General features: G+C 46.1%; 1 non-coding gene across 1 annotated transcript; it reads left to right on the forward strand.

Moving 5' to 3' along the window:
* Positions 1-19,504: 19,504 nt before the first annotated feature.
* On the forward strand, positions 19,505-19,611 carry LOC112878611. Its single transcript, XR_003225812.1, has one exon. It is a non-coding gene; the product is annotated as a small nucleolar RNA R71 (small nucleolar RNA).
* The last annotated feature ends 1,610 nt before the right edge of the window (positions 19,612-21,221 follow it).

Raw genomic sequence — 21,221 nt, forward strand, 5'->3', positions numbered from 1 at the left:
TGTGGATCTGCTGCAGAGTTTGAACAGTGTTGTTTAGAGTGGCCATCATCTGCATCTGGAGCTGGAAGAACTGCTCCGGAGTTAGAGGTGGAGGCATCGGCATCGGCTAGTCGGTACCCTGGTTGTTCTGCCCCTGCTGGCCAGAACCGGTGCTGGTGCTCCTGGTGTTCACCATCTGTTTGTAGCAGAAATGGAATTTATAAGAGACCGATATTGTACGATTCTGGAAGGAAAACTCTGACAGGATAAATTAGAGTAAAGAGTGTACAGTTTTACCCCCAACGGTCTATCTCAGTTTTATTACTTAATTCAAGTTTGCGTTAAAGTCGATTTGCATGAGCAAGTTTAACTTCTAAACTATTCAATCAACCAAAAATCCAAATCAAACATTTTGCACCATCACAAACACCCAATATTCAAAAATTAGCCGAGTTTATCACTCCACTCGACTAAACAAACAGACTCTCTAGCGTATTTTTCTTTTGCAAGGCATCCTAGGCTTATGAGGACATACAAAAAATTGCAGGCCAACGTCTACGGAAGGGGCCAGACTAATTCTCGGAAAGGACAAGAGAGAGAACTTGCAAATCGAAGTTTAGGACTCAAGGAATAGAAGCAGAAATGAATTTTTGAGTTTTGCGGAAGCAAGGCAAGAGAAAAGAAATCCTTAAACTTGACCTTTTCTACCTAGGCTTCGTCCTATAGTCAATATGGCTCTGATACCAATTCTGTCACACCTGATTTATAAGAACATAAACTGAGCAATCATATATGCGCCAGGATCAAGTCACGCATATATACAACAGAATTATCAAGATATCACAACACATATCATGAAATAAAAGCGTATAAATTGTAGCTGAATTCTTTATTACAATTGAATCAAGAATCAGTTCAAGGAGTGCGGAAGCGTAAAACGAATACATGAAGAACAGGGCGCCACAGGTGTGACACTCAGGTAATTAGTGTTGTCACACCCTAGATTTAAGTGTGATGTTATGTGCAATAGGTGGTAAAAGTATGTTTAAAAATTTCAATGCTAAGGGAAAAGGGTTGTTTATATAATTATATTTTAATAAAGATCCTTTAGTGCTAAATGGTTAAGCATGGAGGGTAGAATTTAGATGTATGAGGGTTGTTTTGCAAAAGTCAAAAACTTGTGTTTAAATTGCAAATTTAGATGAAACTACACATAGGATGTATATGTGGTGTAGTTTTAAAATAGGATTTATGTAAAGTTTGGAAATCTTGTTAAGTTTCAAATTAATTACACATCCTTAGCTCTTCTGCAAATAAGCCTTAAAGCAAAGTTGTAGATTTTGAAAAACCATACACTTTTGCTTTTGGGCCCATCTCCATTTGAGCACTGATTTGAAAGTTATTTAAGCATTACAGTGGAGTCCCTATCTTTTCTGGAATTTACAACCGGCTCCCTCTTCGTCTACCTCTCTCTCCCTCTCCTCTGTTCTCCTCTGCCGTGCGACATAGGAGTTGTGTGTTTACTATTCTGCAATCACTATAAGGTTGATGGACAGGGTCATGTACGGTGTCATGACCTGGAGTTTTACCCTGTCTATTTTCATAAAAGTTGTTAAGGTCGCAGCGTGTGGTAGTGGTGGCTAAGCGTTTGAAAGTACTAGCCACATGCCGCGAAATATGGTAAAGCGGTAAGCCTAGTAACCAATCGGCCCGGCAAGTGGACATACATCCCACCACTCGTAATTTGGTTTTTCTCACGCACCGACGTGCGGGAGTGCGTTCCGCACTGCGGACAGGAGTACGGTCATGTAGTCGCGCTACAGACGTATGTCCTGCACAATTGGTGTGCGTACGGTCCTACAGTCGCTTTTGGTGGCCCTGTTCCACGACCCTGAATGAAAGGCAAACGGTTGCTTCGGAACGATCTTTGGATGTTCCAAGCGTGTGAGTTAGGTTTACCCTTGCAAGATTGAAACTCGATTCAGAATCGTCCATCTCTCGCGGAAATTGAGACTGCTTATTCCTTCTGCCACATAGAGTAAGAAGTGTAACTATTGATGGAATAATCTTGATGGATGATAATCTCTACCTTGCTTGCTTAGTGTAGGTGCTTACCTAGAATGGATAATCAACTAGAATTTGGTAAGCTAAAATTTGAAAGTAGATCGTACTCTTTGTTGCTTTTCAGCTGAAATGAAACCCAGAACCATTTCAAGCCTTCATGAGTCTAATTACGGGCTAAGTATACCCAATCCCGGGTAAGCCTTGCTGAGTATTAGTATACTCAGTCTTGCTCGTAAATTTTTCAGGTATGACCTTCGAGAACCCCACGGATAACCCTGCATGGCCAACTGCTGTTCCTTTTGGTTGGTCCGTGGAGTGGGATCCATCCCCGGATGGCAGTGACCCTCCGGAGTGACACCAGGCATTGGGCTGAGCATGGTGTCAGCCTTCGCGACGTGTTTAGTCGCGTGTTTATTTTCCTTCCGCTGTGAACATGGACAAGTGGTTTAGCTTGTCGTTTTAAACACTGTTTGTATAATCTACATTAAGTTTGAAAAAGGCTTGTAATAATATTTGCGTTTCTGTAACTTAAAAAGTTGATGAGTTGTGCTGTGATTGTAAACTCGCCTTCATGCGAGGTAAACCTGCTTCGATCTTGTTGAACCGTGGTTGTATCGGGCGGAGACCCGACAGACCAAGGGATTGTTCCGTTTGAAGTGCATTGAGTTAGTATCAGCTGGACAGCGATGACTAGCGCACTTGAGCCGGAATAATTCAGGCGGTTCTGCCCACAACAAGAACGTCGGCTGGGAGACAAACGCCTAGAAGTCGTTGAGCCTGCTGATGTAGTCCTCCACGTCGTCTAGTTATGAGCAGCAGCCGAAGATATCCCCAAGAGAACAGAAGAGTGGAGAGGGCAAGTGTGAGTACAAAACTTGTACTCAACAAGTATAACACGAATTATGAGGCTCTACGGTTAGCTGACTCAACTGCATTAGCTTTTAATCTTGGCAAATTTTATTAAACCTATTTTCTACAAGTGGATAAATTACCATAACCCAAGTTGCATAAATAATTAATCAAAATTGCTCATGAGTCTACTGAAATCCAAGCCAATCACCAAAGACAAACCCCACTAATCAGACGGAGGATCTAGGCCGCTCATAACCGTGAGCACGGCTAGTATACCAGTTTTACACTCTTGAGAGGTTGCACAACTTTCCCCACAAGTCGTGAGCTACGCTAGTTGTTCATCACACTTCCTTAGGTGAGATGGCTAGCAAGCGCACTACGAGACCGTTACAAAGGATCACGTTAATAAGGTGTAACCGCTAAGGTTTCTGGATCACCAACGATGGGGCCCACCTCACGGGGGTACAAGCACACAGCACAGACCAGGCCGGAGGAGCAGGGACCATTGAAGCTTACCACCCCTCCTGCCCCGCAAGTAAGTTACTCCCAAACCAAAATGACCTAATTAGTAAGTCAAGACCGTCCCATTCCAGTCTTGTGGTTGCGCGGTTGTCCCAGGTTGTCACTCTATGAACCGGTCCTTATGGAGAGTGGCCAACCAAGCACTAAGCACCGTGCTGGCCCCCTAAACCATGTTTCTAATAAAGCATATTTTAACAAGACGTGATCTGCTCAAGCACACAGCACGAGGGCCACTGTAACACCCTAAGGTAGAATTTCGAGATTTATAATGAATTTAATTGGGCTCTAGTAATTTTCTAAGGATTTATTTTGCCTAGCTTGCATTTATTTATAATTTAATTCACAAAGGATTAAAATTTATTTTGGCTCAACATGTTTGTGCATTCATGCTGGTGCATAAGTTTTATTTGGTTGAGTGCATAGGAGTTGAATTCAAAATTTAGTTGAATTCCAATAGATTTGAGTTGCTTTGAAAAGAAAGGGAAGGAAACAGGAAAGTAGGTCAGTCATTCCTTCTATTCTCAGTCATTCCTTCTATTCTCAGTTATTCCTTCTATTCTCAGTCATTCCTATTCTTTTCTCAGTCATTCCCATTCTTTTCTCAGTCATTCCCGTTCTTTTCTCTGTTATTCTTTCTTTCTCAGTCATTCCCCCAGTTTGACCCCACCTATCGGTGACCATCTCTTTCTTTTCCTTCTTCTTCCTTGTGCACCGGTTCTCTATGTTCCGCCTCCACCGTCCCGGCCGCTCCCTCGCTGCCCGTGGCCCCGCTCCACCCCCAGTGCGCACGCTCGAGGCCCACTGACCAGCCTCGCCGGCGCCCTCACCTTCTAGAAGCCGAGCCCCCAAAGCCGGGGATTTCGCAAATCAGTTGCGCGATCCACTTTCACCGCAGAGTCCGCGGCACGCACGCCTAGGGCATCCCCGCCGCCTCTTAATCACTAGGCCGCCTCTCCTGTGACTTCCCGAAACCGCGACCGCAACCCTAGCCACGCCCAGCTCGCTCTCGCCGTCGAATTTCGCCACGACCGCCATTGCCGGTGAGCTCGGTCTCTACCAAAATTGATTGCCGCCGGTGATCCCCGGACCTCCCTAACCCCCGTAGGATCTTCGCAGGATCTCCACGAGTCGATCCACGGTGACCAGAAGCATGGAGGCCCCTGCATCATCTTCCTCCGCGAGCGCCGCCCGTCCCCACCGCTTGGCCCTCGCCGCCGACCACCCTACGGTGTTTCTCCGGCCATTTCGAGCCCTCGGTGAGCATCAGCACGTTCCCCTCTCCCTCTTACGCTAGCTATCATGGACCGTAGGCCGCACCGGAAGTCGGAACACCGTCGCCGGTGTGCGCCGCCGTGCAGACCCGCCGTCCCCGCGAGCCCAACCAGATCGGACAAGTCCGATCTAGATCGGACCTTCCGGACCCCCGCCGTGCAGATCGTACTGTCCGAACTAGATTGGGTCCGAGCCGTCTGATCCAGATCCGACGGCCCAGATTGGAGGATACCCCTTCAGCCGTGGCGATCGTTGTAGCGCGTAGAACAGTTCTATCATAGTTTTATGTGCTGTTTTCATGTAATGTTGTACTGTTTCTTATCTTTTGTCCTTGTTTGCATGTATGTGTATGTGCTGGACCATGTTTTGGCGTTGCGATCGTGAGTAGACGCTGAGCCTTTGGACGAGTACCAGGAGCCCCTTTCTGCAGAGCAGTTTGAGCAGCAGCAGGAGAACTTTGAGGAAGGCAAGTATAACATGAACATCCTATCACTTTTAAATACAATTCCGTACTGCATTTTAATACTGTATGCCTATAAGGATTTCCTAGCCACTGTTATCCTTTATATATATACCTTGGGTTGCATTTTGGTTAGTTGTGCTAGGTGCTGCGCTCTCACACATCTCGGTTCTTTTAAATTAAATTTGATTAATGGATCTATGCAACTTGATCCTGAGAGTGGCCCTCTTTGCTGTGTGCTTGAGCGGCTCACGTCTCCTTAAAAGATGTTTTTGTTAGAAACTTGGTTTAGGGGGCCAGCACGGTGCTTAGTGCTTGGTTGGCCACCCTCCATAAGGACCGGTTCATAGAGCGACAACCTGGGACAACCGCGCAACCACAAGACTGGAATGGGACGGTCTTGACTTACTAATTAGGTCGTGTTGGTTCGGGAGTAATTTACCTGCGTGGGCAAGAGGGGTGGTAGGCTTCAATGGTCCCTGCTCCTCCAGCTTGGTCTGTGCTGTGTGCTTGTACCCCCGGAGGTGGGCCCCATCGTAGCTGATCCAGAAACCTTAGCGGTTACACCTTACCAACGTGATCCTTTGTAACGGTCCTGTAGTGTGCTTGCTAGCCATCTCACCTAAGGAAGTGAGACGAACAACTAGCGTAGCTCACGACTTGTGGGTAAAGTTGTGCAACCTCTCGAGAGGTAAAACTGATATATCAGCTGTGCTCACAGTCATGAGTGGCCCAGATCCTCCGTCTGATTAGTTGGGTTATCTTGGTGGTTTGGATGGTTCTCAGTAGTTCTTAATTAATATTGATTAATTTCTTATGCAATTCGGGTTTATGGTAATTCATCCACTTGTAGTAATTAGCTTTAATAAAACTTTGCCAAGTCTAAAAGCTAATGCAGTTGAGTCAGCTAACCTTAGAGCCTTATAGTTTTTGTTATACTTGTTGAGTATGAGTTTTTACTCACACTTGCCTCTCTACTCTTCTGTTCTCTCTGGGACATCTTCGACTGCTGCTCAGTACCCGGCGACGTGGAGAACTACGTCAGCGGCTTTGATGACTTCTAGGCGTTTGTCTCCCAGTCGATGTCCCTGTGGCGCCCAGCTCTACGTGTATCTCTTTTCCGCTTCCGCACTCCTTGAACTGATTCTTGATTCAGTTGTAATAAAGACATTCATTTGTAATTTATACGTTTTTATTTCAAGATACGTGTTGTGATATCTTGATGATTCTGTTGTATATATGCGTGACTTGATCCTGGCGCATATATGATTGCTCGATTTATGTTCTTATAAATCGGGTGTGACAGCCACTCTCAGGATCAAGTTGCATATCCCATTAATCAAATTTAATTAAAAAGGACCATAAGGTGTGAGAGCGCGGCACCTAGCACAACTAACCAAAATGCAACCCAAGGTATTTATATAAAGGATAAAAGTGGCTAGGAAATCCTTATAGGCATACAGTATTAAAATGCAGTATGAAATTGTATTTAAAAGTGATAGGATGTTCATGTTATACTTGCCTTCCTCAAAGTTTTCCTGCTATTGCTCAAAGGGCTCTGAAGAAGGTGGCTCCTGGTACTCCTCCGATGGCTCAACGTCTACTCACGATCGTAACGTCCAAGCATGGTCCACACAGACACATACATGCAAACAAGGGAAAAAGATAAGGAACTGTACAAAAATGCAATAAAACAGCACACAAAACTGAGCTAAAGCTATTCTACGCGTTACAACGATCGCGTGAGCGCGAAAACCACCTAATACGGAGCTAAGACGCAAAACTAGGGCTAAACCAATGTCTAGGGACTTTTCTGTAAGAAAACAGAAGGTTCTAGGGGTTTCTGTGCAAAAACTGAGGGCCTGAACCTAATTAAACCATAGACGCAGGGTCTAACGCACTAAAATTCAAGGTCTGGATGGCGGGTTCTATATCCAAGAAGCTCAGGGGTCTAAACGCTAAAAACAGGGCTTATCTGGAATTACTTTTGAACGGGGGTGGACTGCGGGTTGATTCCAAAGAAACTCAGAGTCTCTTTAGCAAAGCTGCCAGGGCGAACCGGTAACTTCAAACCTGAGCCACTGGATCTAAATATAACGGCTCGGACCTAATCCAAACCATGAACCGGTATCTGCAGATCTGATCAGTTGGATCCCAATCTCGCGGCTCAGATCTAAACGGACCGCGATCTAATCGGGGGTGTTGGCTCGGGATCAGACGGCTCACGGGGTTTGGGTGCGCGGGGTGGTGGCACCAGTCGCCGGAGATAATTTCCCGCGGCGGCGCGCGGCTTGGGCTTGCCGGACTTCGCCAATTCCAGCGCTCCGATGGTCAAATCGAGCGGGGCTTGGGTCTGCCGTGATCAGCGTGACACGCGTGATCCACCTGGGACACTTGCGGGCATTGAGTGTGCTCGGGGACACCGTTGCGATGGCGGAGGTGGGTCTGGGCGGCAGCGTTTGTTGGCGTGCGCGCGTGCATGCTGATCTGGGCGCAGGAGAGGGAGCAAACGAGGCCGAGCGCGTGCGCGGTGCAAAGGCAAGCCGAAACAGGGCGACAAGGCTGCGGTGCAGAGCTGTAGAGGGCCCACCCCGATGGAGCGGCGGCAGCGGAGCGCCGGCATACGTGGTTTGGCCACAAGGGTGGGTTACGGCCTACCGGACCTAGCGCAATAGGAAGAGCAGGACCACGTGGTGCTCACCGAGGGCTCGGATCGACCGGAGAGGCAGCGCAGGGTAGTCGGCGACGAGGTCCGAGCGGTGGGGACGGGTGGCGCTCGTGGGGGAGGTCGATGCAGGGCGTCTCCGGGCTTCTGATCCCCACGGGACGGTTCGTGATACTCCTGCGGAGGTGCCACGGGGGTTAAGAGGGTCGGAGGGCTACCGGCGGCGAGGAATCGAGGGTGAGGAGCAACTCACCGGCGGCGGTCCTCGGGTGGAATTCCGGCGCTACACGGGTCGGGGTCGTGAGGGAAGAGCTTGGGAAGCTTCCTGGCGTCGAGGGGAAGCTACCGGGGGGTTTGGCTGGGGCTGGGGTGCGGCGGAGCGGCCGGTCCACGGCAGGGCAGTGAGCTCTGCGCGGCGGAGCACGTTGGTGGTGGGGCTAGGGTTCAGGTGGCGGCCGCGGGGTAGGGGGTAAGGGTGCAGGGGGTTTGGGGATCCTATTTGTGGGGCGGCGAAGCACCCTTGGTGTGCGGGCCCGGCGCAGCAGCTCGCCGAAGATCTCGGCAGCCGTTGCGCGACTGGTGATGCGGGGGAAGAAGAAAGGAAAGGAGAAAGGGGGCACCGATAGGTGGGGTCGGGCGGTCAGCGGGAAAGGGAGAGAGAGCGCGGGCTGGCTGGAGCGGGGTGCTGGGCTGAGCGCGGGAGGAGGAGGTGGGCCGAGCGGAGCAGGCCACGTGAGGGAGAGGGAAGGGGAATGGGCCGGGTTGGGAAAGGGAGCTGGCCCAAGGGAAAGAAAGAAACAGGCTGAGCGGCCTGGGCTGGTCTGCCCTTTACCAAATCCTTTCCTATTGACTTTTCTAGTCTTCAAACTTAAATCCATTTGAATTCAAAACAAAGTTTGAATTCAACCCTCGGCACTCACTCAAATAAAACTTATGCACCAGCATGAATGCACAAACATGTTGAACCTAAATAAATTTTTAATTACTTGTGTAATTTAATTAAATTAAATGCAAGCTAGGTAAGATCAATCCTTAGAAAATTAATGGAGCCAATTTAAATTCATTATAAATCTTGGAATTTTACATTAGGCTGTTACAACAAGGTACTATTAACTACCTCCGTTTGCCCATTAGTTCGTGGATGACAAGTAGAAAACAACAACTTTGTTCCCAATTTATACCATAAAGTTCTCCAAAAATGGCTTAAAAACTTAGCATCTCTATCAGAAACAATAGTATTTGGTACACCATGCAAACGCAAAACCTCATTAAAGAACAAATCCCTAGCAGAAGCATTATCGGTCTTGTGATAGGGTATAAAATATACCATTTGAGAGAAACGATCAATAACCACAAAGACACTATCCCTCCCCCTTTTTATTCTAGGCAACCCAAAAACAAAGTCCATAGAAATATCCTCCCAAGGTGCACGAGGAACAGAAAGAGGCATATAAAGACCATGTGGATTAAGTCGAGACTTAGCATTGTTGCATATGGTGCAACGTGAGACGTAGCGCTCCACATCACGCCGCATCCATGGCCAAAAAAAGTGAGCGGCCAGCATTTCCTCCGTCTTTTTAACACCAAAATGTCCCATCAAACCACCGCCATGCGCCTCCTGCAACAGCAAAAGATGAATGGAGCTAGCTGGAAGACACAGCTTGTTAACACGGTAGAGAAGGCCTTCACGCAGCAGAAATTTTTGCCACGTTCTTCCCACTCTACAATTTTGAAAAGCATCTTTGAGGTCCAAATCAGTAGCATATAATCCCTTTATGGTCTCTAATCCAAAGATTTTATGAGAAAGTTGGGACAGCATGGTATAACATCTAGATAAAGCTTCAGCAATCACATTGTCTTTCCCTTTCTTATGTTTAATGATGTAAGGAAATGACTCTATAAACTCAATCCATTTAGCATGATGTTTTTCAGAGTAGCTTGCCCTTTAAGGTACTTTAAAGATTCATGATCCGAATGTATGATAAATTCTTTAGACCATAGGTAATGTTGCCAAGTTTGTAAGACTCGCACTAAAGCATAAAGTTCTTTGTCGTATGTATAATGATTCAGCGAAGGACCATGCAATTTTTCATTAAAGAAAGCAACAGGTTTACCTCCTTGTATGAGCACTCCACCAATACCAATCCCGCTTGCATCGCACTCAAGCTCGAACGTCTTCTCAAAATTAGGAAGTTGTAGCAATGATGCTTTTGTGAGCTTCGATTTGAGAGCATCAAAAGCTTGTTGTTGTGCTGGTCCCCATTGAAATGGCACTCCGTTCTTTGTCAACCCGTGGAGAGGTGCTGCAATGGTGCTGAAATCCCGCACGAAACGCCAGTAAAAACCTGCAAGACCAAGAAAACTTCAAACCTGCGTGACCGTAGTCGGAAGTGGCCAGCTTGTGATGGCAACAATCTTTGCCTCATCCACCTCAATGCCCTGCGATGTAACAATGTAACCAAGAAAAGACACACGATCGGTGCAAAAGGTGCACTTCTCAAGGTTACCAAATAAACGTGCATCGTGCAAGACATTAAAAACAGCATGCAAATGTTCAAGATGTGCATCATATGACTTTCTGTAAATAAGGATATCATCAAAATAAACCACCACATTACCAATGAAAGCAGGTAAAACCTCGTTCATCAATCTCATGAAGGTGCTAGGCACATTAGTTAAACCAAAAGGGCATGACTAACCATACATAAAGACCGAACTTAGTTTTAAAGGAAGTTTTCCATTCATCCCCTAAAGCCATACGAATCTGATGATATCCACTACGTAAATCAATCTTGGAGAAAATAACAGAACCACTCAGCTCATCAAGCATGTCATCCAAACGACGAATAGGATAGCAATATCAAATGGTAATGTTATTGATGGCCCTACAATCAACACACATGCGCCAAGTGCCATCTTTCTTAGGAACCAAAAGAACAGGAACAGAACAAGGACTAAGGCTCTCATGAATGTACCCACGGTCCAGAAGGTCTTGGACTTGTCGCTGAATTTCCTTAGTCTCGTCGGGGTTGGTCCTGTAGGTAGCATGGTTTGGCAAGCTCGCCCCTGGAATCAAATCAATCTTGTGCTCCATGCCTCGCACAGGTGGTAATTCGGGGGTAGCTCTGACGGAAAGACATCCATATACTCCTACAAAAGGTTAGCAATAGCAGGTGGCAAAGCAATGGACGCGATCTCAATGAAATATAAAGCATGTTTGCACGGTAAACCATAGCAAGGTCCAATAGAGGCTGATAACTCATCAACATCAGATTTAGTTGCAAACAAAATAGGATTTTTTAACTTAATAGGTTGCTGATTTTCAGAATTGAAAACACCATTTTGTTTAGAATTATTCTTTTTCACATTCTCAAATTGCACAATTTCAGTAGGAGTCATTGGTAGCAACACAATTTTCTTGCACTTATGAATGAGAGTTTACTTATTAGATCTACCATAGTGAATAGCATCAGTATCAAACTCTCAAGGACGTCCCAACAAAAGAGAGCAAATATCCATAGGCACCACAACAAAATCAGCAAAAGTCATGGTAAGACCCAATTGAAACATACCTTGCTGTTTTTGTTACCTTCACCTTACCGTTATTGTTAAACCATTAAATGTGATAAGGATGTGGATGCTCCCGCATGGTCAAGCCAAGCTTCTTAACCACCTCAATATTCACAAAATTGTTGCATCTGCCTCCATCAATGATTGTATGCACACGGCAGTCCTTGACAACAAGAAACATGTTGAAAAGGTTATGAAGTTGGTGTTTGTCGTCCTCTCCAACCGTGGTGCTCAAAGCTCGGTGCATAATTAAGGTCCTGTAGTTGTTGGTCGCAGATGCACCAAGAACCTCCTCAGCACCATCATCGGAACCTGAAATGTTAGCTGCAATAATATTTTCATCTTCAATATCAGAAGCACTAACATACCCACCGTCAGCATTAGCAATGATCGCCCATTTGCTAGGGCACTCTCGCTGCATATGGCCCAATCCCTGGCAGCGGTGGCACTTGATGTCGGAGGTGCGACCAGTGGAAGTGTTGGGCATCATAGCCTTTGCTGCAACACCAGGAGGCGTCTCGGACTTGTTGCTGTCTTGTCCCTTTGATGTTGAAGGTGCGGTGCTGCGTACAACACCAGTGGAGGAAGGTATGGCCGTATGTACACTCGAGGAGGGCGCCGCTTTGGCTGGCACCGGAAGCTGCCGTGGCATGAAGGTGTTGTTCCGTTGCTGCTGTTGGTGACCCTAAAGTTCTTTTTCTGCCAACATAGCAACTTGAAACAAACATTGTATAGAATGATATTCCTTATAATCAACTATATCCTGGATCTCACGCCGCAAGCCCCCATAAAACCTAACAATCTGGGCCTCCTGATTCCCAACTACCCCACAACGAAGCATACCTTTCTGCAACTCTTGGTAGTACTCTTGGACAGACATGTCACCCTGATTAAAGTGTTGTAATTTCTTAAAATGATCACATCTATATGATGGAGGAACAAACCTAGCGCGCATCTTTTTTTTTAACGCAGTCCCTGTCTGTGGGACATTACGTGCATTGACAAGTTCATTCCACCAAATGATAGCAAAATCTTTAAACTCACTAGAGGCTTCTCTAACTCTATGACGCTCAGGAACAAGATGGGAGCTAAATTTCTATTTTACTGTCATCTCCCAATCCAAGTAAGTCTCAGCATCATAAGATCCATAAAATGGTGGAATGGAAAACTTAATCTTAGCATAAGGATCATTATCTTGCTCAGGAGCATGAGGATGGCATCTACCATTACCACCCATACCTTGACGATGACGTAGAAGGCGACGGCGCTACTGTGCATCAACCTCATCATTGTCGAACTCATCCTTTTTGTCGTTGTGAGCAAGGCCGCCGGCAGCGGCGACGATGGGGGGTGGAGCATGGTAGGGAAAACGAGCCTCCACCGTGTCCAGTCATGCGGCAAGACTATCAACACTTGTATGAATCCTTTGAAAGGTGGCTGTTGTAGTGGTCTGGTACTTGTTGAAAGCGTCAGTCATCGCCCGCATCATGTCTTTTAGTTCCATATGGGACACACACTCATTATCATCCGGAGGTGTAGAAGGAGAGGTCTTGTCCATCGGCGCCTTTCCTGTCATGGTTAGAACAAAACAGAAATGAAGGCACAAGGTTGTGAACCCTACGACTACACTCTATGAAGTGAAAGTGGAAAACAAGCAGTAAGATGCGTCTTACCCCGCTCTTACAAGTCTCTTACCAGCACTACAGGTGGCAAACGGTGACCGGTATGATAACACAAAGAGAGTGGGTGTGATTGCAAAGGTTAGCTGCTCTGCTCGGGAGAAGTTGGAGCTTGGGAAGGCTCAAATGCAGTATATGTATGTGGCATACAAGTTAGTAACAGATAGTAATGCTAAATAAGTGTCCAAAGAACTTGACCTAGTTGCTGGCCTAAAAATGTATTAGAACAGTTGTGGCAGCAAGCAAGGAACAAGGATGAAAGATGATAAACAACAAAGGCAGTATCAGCAACTATCTAGCAGCTCACACAGAAAAACAACAAGTATCCCCTTGTTTTGCCTTTTAGCACTAGTAGAAATCAATTTTTTGTGTTTTTTCTTTTGTTGTTTTGATATTTTTTCTCAACCAGAGGCACAAGGAATGAACAGCACCAAATATCAGCTCAAACCGATGAAAGATGTGATCGGTACAAATTCAGGAGCGTTTGGAAAAACTGGTGCTGGAACTTTGGAGCTCGAATTGAGTGCCTTCCTGATTTTTTAAAATTTTTTGAGAACGCCCTACCTGGTGTAGCAGTGGAATTGTATGTGCAACTTTTTGAGTGCTTTCCGGGAAAAAATTCACCTCAATCGGAGTTCTGAGCAAAAAGTTATGCGCATTTTAAGGAGGACCCTCTGAATTAGGTTTTTGTGGCGGTGGAAACTGAATCGGATGCGAATCGGTGGATCGGTGGATGGAAATTTTTTTGTAGATTGATTTTTTTGTAGATGGCAGTGGATGGAAGAAACAAAACTGAACTAAAACAAATCTAAACTAGCAACCAAACTCAACCTAGGACACGAACTTAGAACTACGGACTCCGAAACTAAATTGTGCAAAAGGCTGAGCGAGGGTTGTAGGTCAGAAAGAGTAAAAATTTTTATAGCTTTTTGTGGACTATAGGATGGAAACAAAATGAATCTAAAGGCACACGAGTATACCTCACGGGCAACCTGATAATTGATACCACTTGATAGGAGGATGAGTCCCGATCTTCCGCGAGGTACGGTAAAGTTGATTGGTGGAGAACTCGACGTTGATGAACCAAGGCTCTGAACGAACAGAACCTCGCAATCACTACACCACTGCTCTGTTGGTTATCACCCGTGGCACATGAATGACCTCGCCATGAAGGCTTATCCCTTCAAGCATAATCAAGAACACAAGCAAGAACAGGAGATGCAATCAAACAAACTTGATTACGAGATGGGGTCTCACAAACCGATGAACGGCGACACTGTTTGATGACAGATTAAATCTAAGCAAAACCCAAACCCTAATCTGGCGATGGCTACTGAATAAAAAGGAGTTACGGGCATGCAAGTCCCCTTGACGCAACCCTAATGGGTTCCAACATGGTACACGGGCCAACGGCCCAACAGACGGTGACACAGCACCCTAACAGATTCTGGACACCCACTTGTGTTGATGATTACCATCAACTCTGGTTCTAACCATATACAGAATGTCCAAATCCGACTCCGTATGTGGCCAACGTGTCAATTTTGGTGAAGTCAGGTTTTGGAATTCAAGGTGGAGTCGAAGTCAAGTTGGACATGGACTCCTTGGTGTGGACGTCCTAGCTGCTCCTCCTTGACTCCTTGGCCTTCTCCAAGTCCTTGCTAGTCCTCTCCATTGTTCCTAATCAATAAAACATGCATGGAACCAAGCGTAAGTTCTGAAAAATAGTTGACAAGGTTAGAACGTACTTGGAGATCCAACTGTCGCACATGTGCTCCAGTGATCGGTCCTTGCATTGTATGCAAAGGAGACATGTCCTCATCAATGCTTGATTATATCGCTATTATCTCATCCTTGACTTCATGCTTGCCTCTCAAGTGTGTTGATGTTTTCCAAACTTCTTCTTGCTTTAAGGTCATCCATAGCATTTTCTAAATATCCTCTATCTTGCGCTGTCCTCGCTTTTGCTATAGATGGCCAGATCCAGGTAGACCACGTGCAAGAGCACCCATGGACTACCTCATCCAATCCAGCATCCTCGGGAGGTGCCCGACCAGGAAGAGCCTAAACAGCCAGAGGACTTACCTAAGTTCGTGGTGGTCGATGACGATGATAATGACTACTACGGCTACTATGGAGGAGGTCGGGTGGACACTGACACTAAGGAGGAGCCCATGGAGCTGCCTGAGGACTACCCAGACGCTGCAGGCAACATCGATTAGGACGCCGCAGGAGGGACGGTGCCGATCTAGATGCCGCAGGCGGCGACAATGCAGAAGATGGTGATGAGGACCCCACTGCACCCGATGGTGGTGACGAGGACCAAGATGATGATCAAGAGCCAGCCGACGCAGCAGACAAACCGCCACTAGAGCCCCATTATGAGAAGCAAATACATCGCCTGAACTTTGCTGAAGGTCCATTCCCAGCACTTCTCTGGAGGGCCATGCAGAGAATCGGCTTCCCACTAATGCCACGTTATGAAGCCTACTTGTACAAGAATTCTCAGCAGGAGGAGTGGTTAGTGGCAGTGGTGATCATCATTCCGGATGAGAGGTATGGTAGTCGGATGGAGTACTAAAACCACTTTGATGACATGCCTAGGAAGACTTTGGGCGCAGGAACCAGTGAAGCCGCCAGAAGAGCTCTCTACTATCTCTGCCATGCCGCATGCTGCATGAAGGGTGCCACCAGTATGCAAGTTCCTGTCCCACCCCCTAGGAAGAAAGTTTGCTCATGGACATCACGCAGGAGTTGGTTGCCGCTCTCAGCATTGACTTGGATGCTGCCGGAGCAGAGATCCAGGAGGTCAAGAGGAAGCTGAGGAAGATGATCCAGGAGATCCAGGAGGAAGAATGCTCAGTTGAGGGGAGATTAGGATTTACCCCCGGAGTACGACAGCGACAAGTCCATCGACTACCTGCCGGAGTCACCTCCCCGCAAGCGCGTTCACTACGGAGAGCCCGGCTACCACGCCCGCTACCATTAGAGATGCTAGACCTAGAAGTCTAAGTTTGGAGTGTCTTTAAGAGTCTTTTTGTAATCGCTAGCTCGAACGGTCTTTATAGTTTGTTTAATCTTAGCTAATGTGCTTGTGTGCTTGGTTTTGTGAGAAATATTTGATTTGGATCTTTATAATGATTGCGATAAAATGTGGAGTGATGACCACAATTATATCTAGTTTTTAATAAAGATAGATAATTTAGTAAAGTTTGGGGTATCTATTTTATTTACTATCTTTATCTTATCCTTGCTCCTATCCTTTCTCCATGATTAATTTCATGAGTCTCACTTTTCTAACCGATCAGATGGTGAACACTAGGTCCGGATCAGGGGTTGATCAGCCTGCAGTACCACATCAGGAAATGAGCAACTATACCAACCCCGATCCTTAGCAGAGTCAACAGCACTAGGCGCCACCAGCAGGGATGGAGCAGTTTCTCGCCGTCTAGACTCAGCTGCTTACCAACATGGCAAACACTATCGCCAACATGTAGGCCCAGATGAACCAAGCTCCACCACCGCCACCACCGCCAGCTAGAAACAGGCACAAGGAATTCATGAGCCACAAACCTCCTTCATTTTCTCACTCACCTGATCCTCTGCAAGCTGATTACTGGATCAAGACGGTGGAGAAGATGCTAAACATCATCCAGTGTACTAACAGGGAGAAGGTTCTTTATGCTTCAGGCGGACTGGAAGGAATCGCCGCAGATTGGTGGGATGCTTACACCATAGCTCATGACACCCCCAACACCATCACCTAGCAGGAGTTCAAGAACAAGTCCAGGGAGCAACACATACCCAAGGGTCTGACGAGGCTCAAGAAGCAAGAATTTCTTGCACTGAAATAGGGAGCAATGTTTGTGAGTGAGTACCGGGACAAGTTCATTCAGCTGTCCCGCTACGCTCCCGTAGATATAGCAGATGATGAAGAGAAGCAGGATCACTTCAGGGATGGTCTGATTGGTCTTATCAAGTATCAGTTGATGGTGCACACTTTTGAAAACTTTTAGAAGATGGTGGACATTGCCATCATGGTGGAGCTTGCTCGCAAGGAGATTGGTGAGCAGGAGAGGAAGTTTGAGTCGTCAGGACAGATCAGCAACAACTCACACCCTCGTTTTGTGCCCCCGCAAGGGACACCTTTTCGCACAGGAGGACAGAGTGTTAACTACAGGTAGACTCAATATCAGTGCCCTAACCAACAGAACCACCACCAGCAGCAAGCTCAGCGTATTGGTCAGTTAGCGCAGCGTCCCAGCTTTCCATAGAATCACCAGAACACCCCTACTGGAACACCTGTGAAGAACAACACCCCTGCTCCCACTGGTGATAATACGTGCTTTAGATGTGGTGAGGCAGGACACTATGCCAATGGTTGTTCCAAGAGGAACGCCCAGAATACTCCAGACCAGTTCAACAACAGTGGACAGAGGCAGACTCCACAGCAGCAACAGTCCAGAAACAACAACCGGAAGCCGCAGAACAACAAGGGTCAGCAGAACTACATCTGGGGGCGTGTGACTCATGTGTCCGCGGAGACCACTCAGGAGGCTCAGGACGTTGTGTTCGGTATGTTCCTAGCCAACTCAGCCCCTATATCAGTTTTATTTGATTCTAGAGCATCGCATTCCTTCATTTCTACTCAGTTTGTCGCAAGACATGGCATTCCCGTGCATTCTATGTCATACCACATGCTAGTTAGTTCGTCTGGGAGAAATATGAAGGCCATGTATTAGTGCCTTGGCGTCAGTTTCATGATTGTGGGCAGGGAATTTTGTGCAAATTTTGTAGTACTGGATTCTATGGGAATAGACATCATACTCGGAATGGGGTGGCTCAGCAAGGTTGACGTAGTGTGCCAAAAGGTCAGTGATCCTCACGAGCCCAGAAGGTGAACAATTTGAGTTCGTTGCAACACTTCCGTCCGTAGTAGACTGTGAAGTGAATCAGCTGAAGGCAGATTTTATTGAGGATATCAGAGTGGTGTGTGAGTACCCGGACGTCTTCCCCGATGATTTGCCAGGTATGCCACTCGAACGCGATATTGAATTCCTCATAGATCTTTTACCTGGTACTGCACCTATTGCTAAGAGATCATATAGAATGTCAGTTAGTGAATTAGGGGAACTTAAGAAACAGCTAAAAGAATTGCTAGATAAGCAGTTCATTCATCCTAGTTCATCACCCTAGGGAGCACTCGTGATATTCGTTGAAAAGAAGTATGGTACATAGAGGATGTGTGTTGATTATAGAGTTTTGAATGAAGTTACCATCAAGAACAAGTATCCGTTGTCTCGTATAGAAGACCTGTTTGATCAGTTGAAGGGAGCTAGAGTATTCTCTAAGATTGATTTGAGGTCGGAGTATCACCAGCTGAGGATACGACCATAAGATATTGCCAAGACAGCTTTCACTACTAGATATAGGCTTTATGAATATACAGTAATGTCATTTGGGTTGACTAATGCTCCAGCTTATTTCATGAATAAAGTGTTCATGGAGTATCTTGACAAGTTCGTGGTGGTGTTCATTGATGATATTTTTCTGTACTCTAGGGATGAGGAGGAACATGAGGAACAATTGAGGTATACTCTTGTAATGTCTATCATATGACACTGTTTTAGGTATACACTTGTAACGTCTATCATATGTGTGGAACTTGATCCTGGCGCACATATGAGATGCATTCGGTTCCTTTCCAAAATCGGGTGTGACAGAATCTTCCTAAAGTCAACAGTAGGAACAGCAGCAGCAATTTGCGCAAGTTGGGATTCAATCATTTTATTGAAATTTAGTTGTTTTTTCAAAGCAGAAGATAAAGTTTCAATTTTTATGTTTATGCTTTCCAAGGTTTTATCATTGGCCAAAAGCTTTTTGTTTAAAGATTAATTAATTTTAGTTTGGCCAAGAACAGGATCTTTTAAGGAGGCTTGATTCGAATTGAAGTTCGAATTGAAATTGGAGTTGTAATTATTACGTCCTTGATAAGGTGGGCCTGATTGGCTCCACCCTTGACCTCCCTATGGATGGAACCCGTTGTTCTTGCTGTTGTTGAAGGCAGTGCCTTCATGGGTTTCGGGGCAGTCATTCCCCAAGTGTCCACAATTTTCGTAGACCTCGCATATGGAGTGCAAGTCAATGGCTTGGATGGAGTTGTACATCTTTTTCTTGATCGCCACCCTCTCATCCAGCTTCCTAAGTCAGAGTTCTCTTTTTGCAGAGAGGATGTCCGCCTCCTTGATTGTGTGCATGCCCTTGGTTCGGGGTTGGAAGCGTTCTTCACTCCACCCTTGGTTGGAGATCACTTTCTCGACCATTGCAGTTGCTTTGGCAATGGTGAGGTCAAGGAACGCTCCTCCAGCAGCAGCATTGATGTGGGCTCTTGATGTAGGAGGCAGCCCATTGTAGAAGCTTTAGAGGATAAGCCATTCATCCATCCCATGATGAGGATAGGTGAGGATTTATTCTTGCAGCATCTCCCAAGCTTCAGGGATTGACTCCATCCCTATCTGCTGGAAACTTGAAATTTTCTAGCGCAGGGCATTTGTTTTGCCTAGCGGGAAGAACTTTGCGAGGAATGCCATGGAATTGATGGCTTCCTTGTCCTTGTAAAAGCACTATTTGGCTTTCCTAGGAGGGCGAAGGGAAACGGACAGAGTCTGATAGCATTAGCTGTGATGCCACGTATCACTATAGTCTAACACAGTTCAAGAAAGTTTTGGAGATGTGCGTTGGCATCTTCGTTTGGCTTGCCGTAGAATGGGCTAGCCTGCACCATGTTGATGAGACTCGATTTCAGCTCAAAATTCACATCCCCAACATCGACGTTGGATCCGATGGCCATGTTGGTGGCTGAGGGGATGGAGAAGTCATGAAGAGTCTTTTCAATCATAACGGTTGATGGTGCTTGAATGACTGGTTCGGTTGCCAAGAGAACGATTTGAGGAGGGACAATGCGAGGTCGGACCCTTCTCACGAGCTTCTCTGGATTTTCAACAAAGTTTGTCAGCAAAGAGAAACTAGTCATACACTACCCTATTTTTATCCAATTAGGAGAAAACAAAAGCAACATTAGACTGTATAAGAAATAGCTATTTCTTAAACATATTGCCAAGATCATGTATTAGTAAATCTTTTAATCAATGCCATCCCCCGGCAATGGCGCTAGAAATGCTTGTTGGCATTTCTTAACGTTGCTAGCAGGTTTTTGTTCCCCAGCAACGGCGCTAGAAATGCTTGTTGGTATTTCTTAGTGTCATCACCAGGATTGTTAGTCTTCAGCGATGGCACTAAGAAACGCCGTGGTGGTGTGTCTTAACAATTACAGATTGGATCCGCAAGTGCACGGATATACTGCTGTAGCATTTTACCCGGAGAGTATTCGGGTATCATTATTTATAATTTCCCATGGGATGGCATGAGTAAAAGAGTTTACTAGGTACGTGACTAGGATGATATGAATAAGATATAGACTATAATTCATACAGGGGTAAGTTATGATAAATGATAATGAGGGTAATGTGACACACACACTCGAGCCAATCTCAAGATAAACAATAACGAATAAACAAAAGGTTAGTGGGAGCATAGGCATACAAAGAATGTCCTAAAAGCATTTACTCATACAAGCAAGGGTTACATAAGATACATGGTTAGGGCTCAGAGCTAAGGATCAGGATACTGGGGAGAATGTCCCGCACCAGAGTACATCCAGTCGTGTTACATCTTTGAGAACTCCTACACCATACCGAATGTGGGGGACTACACTAACCATAGCAAAGCTGCCGTAACGGACGGATAGGGCTTTCACCACCTACTGTCTACCCCTACAACACCATGGAGCATGGTCATATCCAAAGGATCCCGCATACCGAGCACCACGCTCATGTATGAGGTCACTACCGTAGTGGCCCCGGGTCTCCCACCCTTCGGATGGACAAGTAAAGCGCTAAGGCAAGCCCAAAGGCACAACGAACCGATAGCCTTACTTAGAACACCTGGCCTAACCACATATAAAGTAGAACTTATGGAAGAACAAGGCATGGTATGATAAACTATCAAGATAGCATAGCAACCATGACTAAGCTCTGCATCATGAAAAGAATACTAACAAGTTGAATACAAAGCCATTACCCAAAGCCGAGGATTGCTC

This window comes from Panicum hallii, unplaced genomic scaffold (genome assembly GCF_002211085.1).
Source record: "Panicum hallii strain FIL2 unplaced genomic scaffold, PHallii_v3.1 scaffold_73, whole genome shotgun sequence".
In the NCBI taxonomy this organism is placed as follows: domain Eukaryota; kingdom Viridiplantae; phylum Streptophyta; class Magnoliopsida; order Poales; family Poaceae; genus Panicum; species Panicum hallii.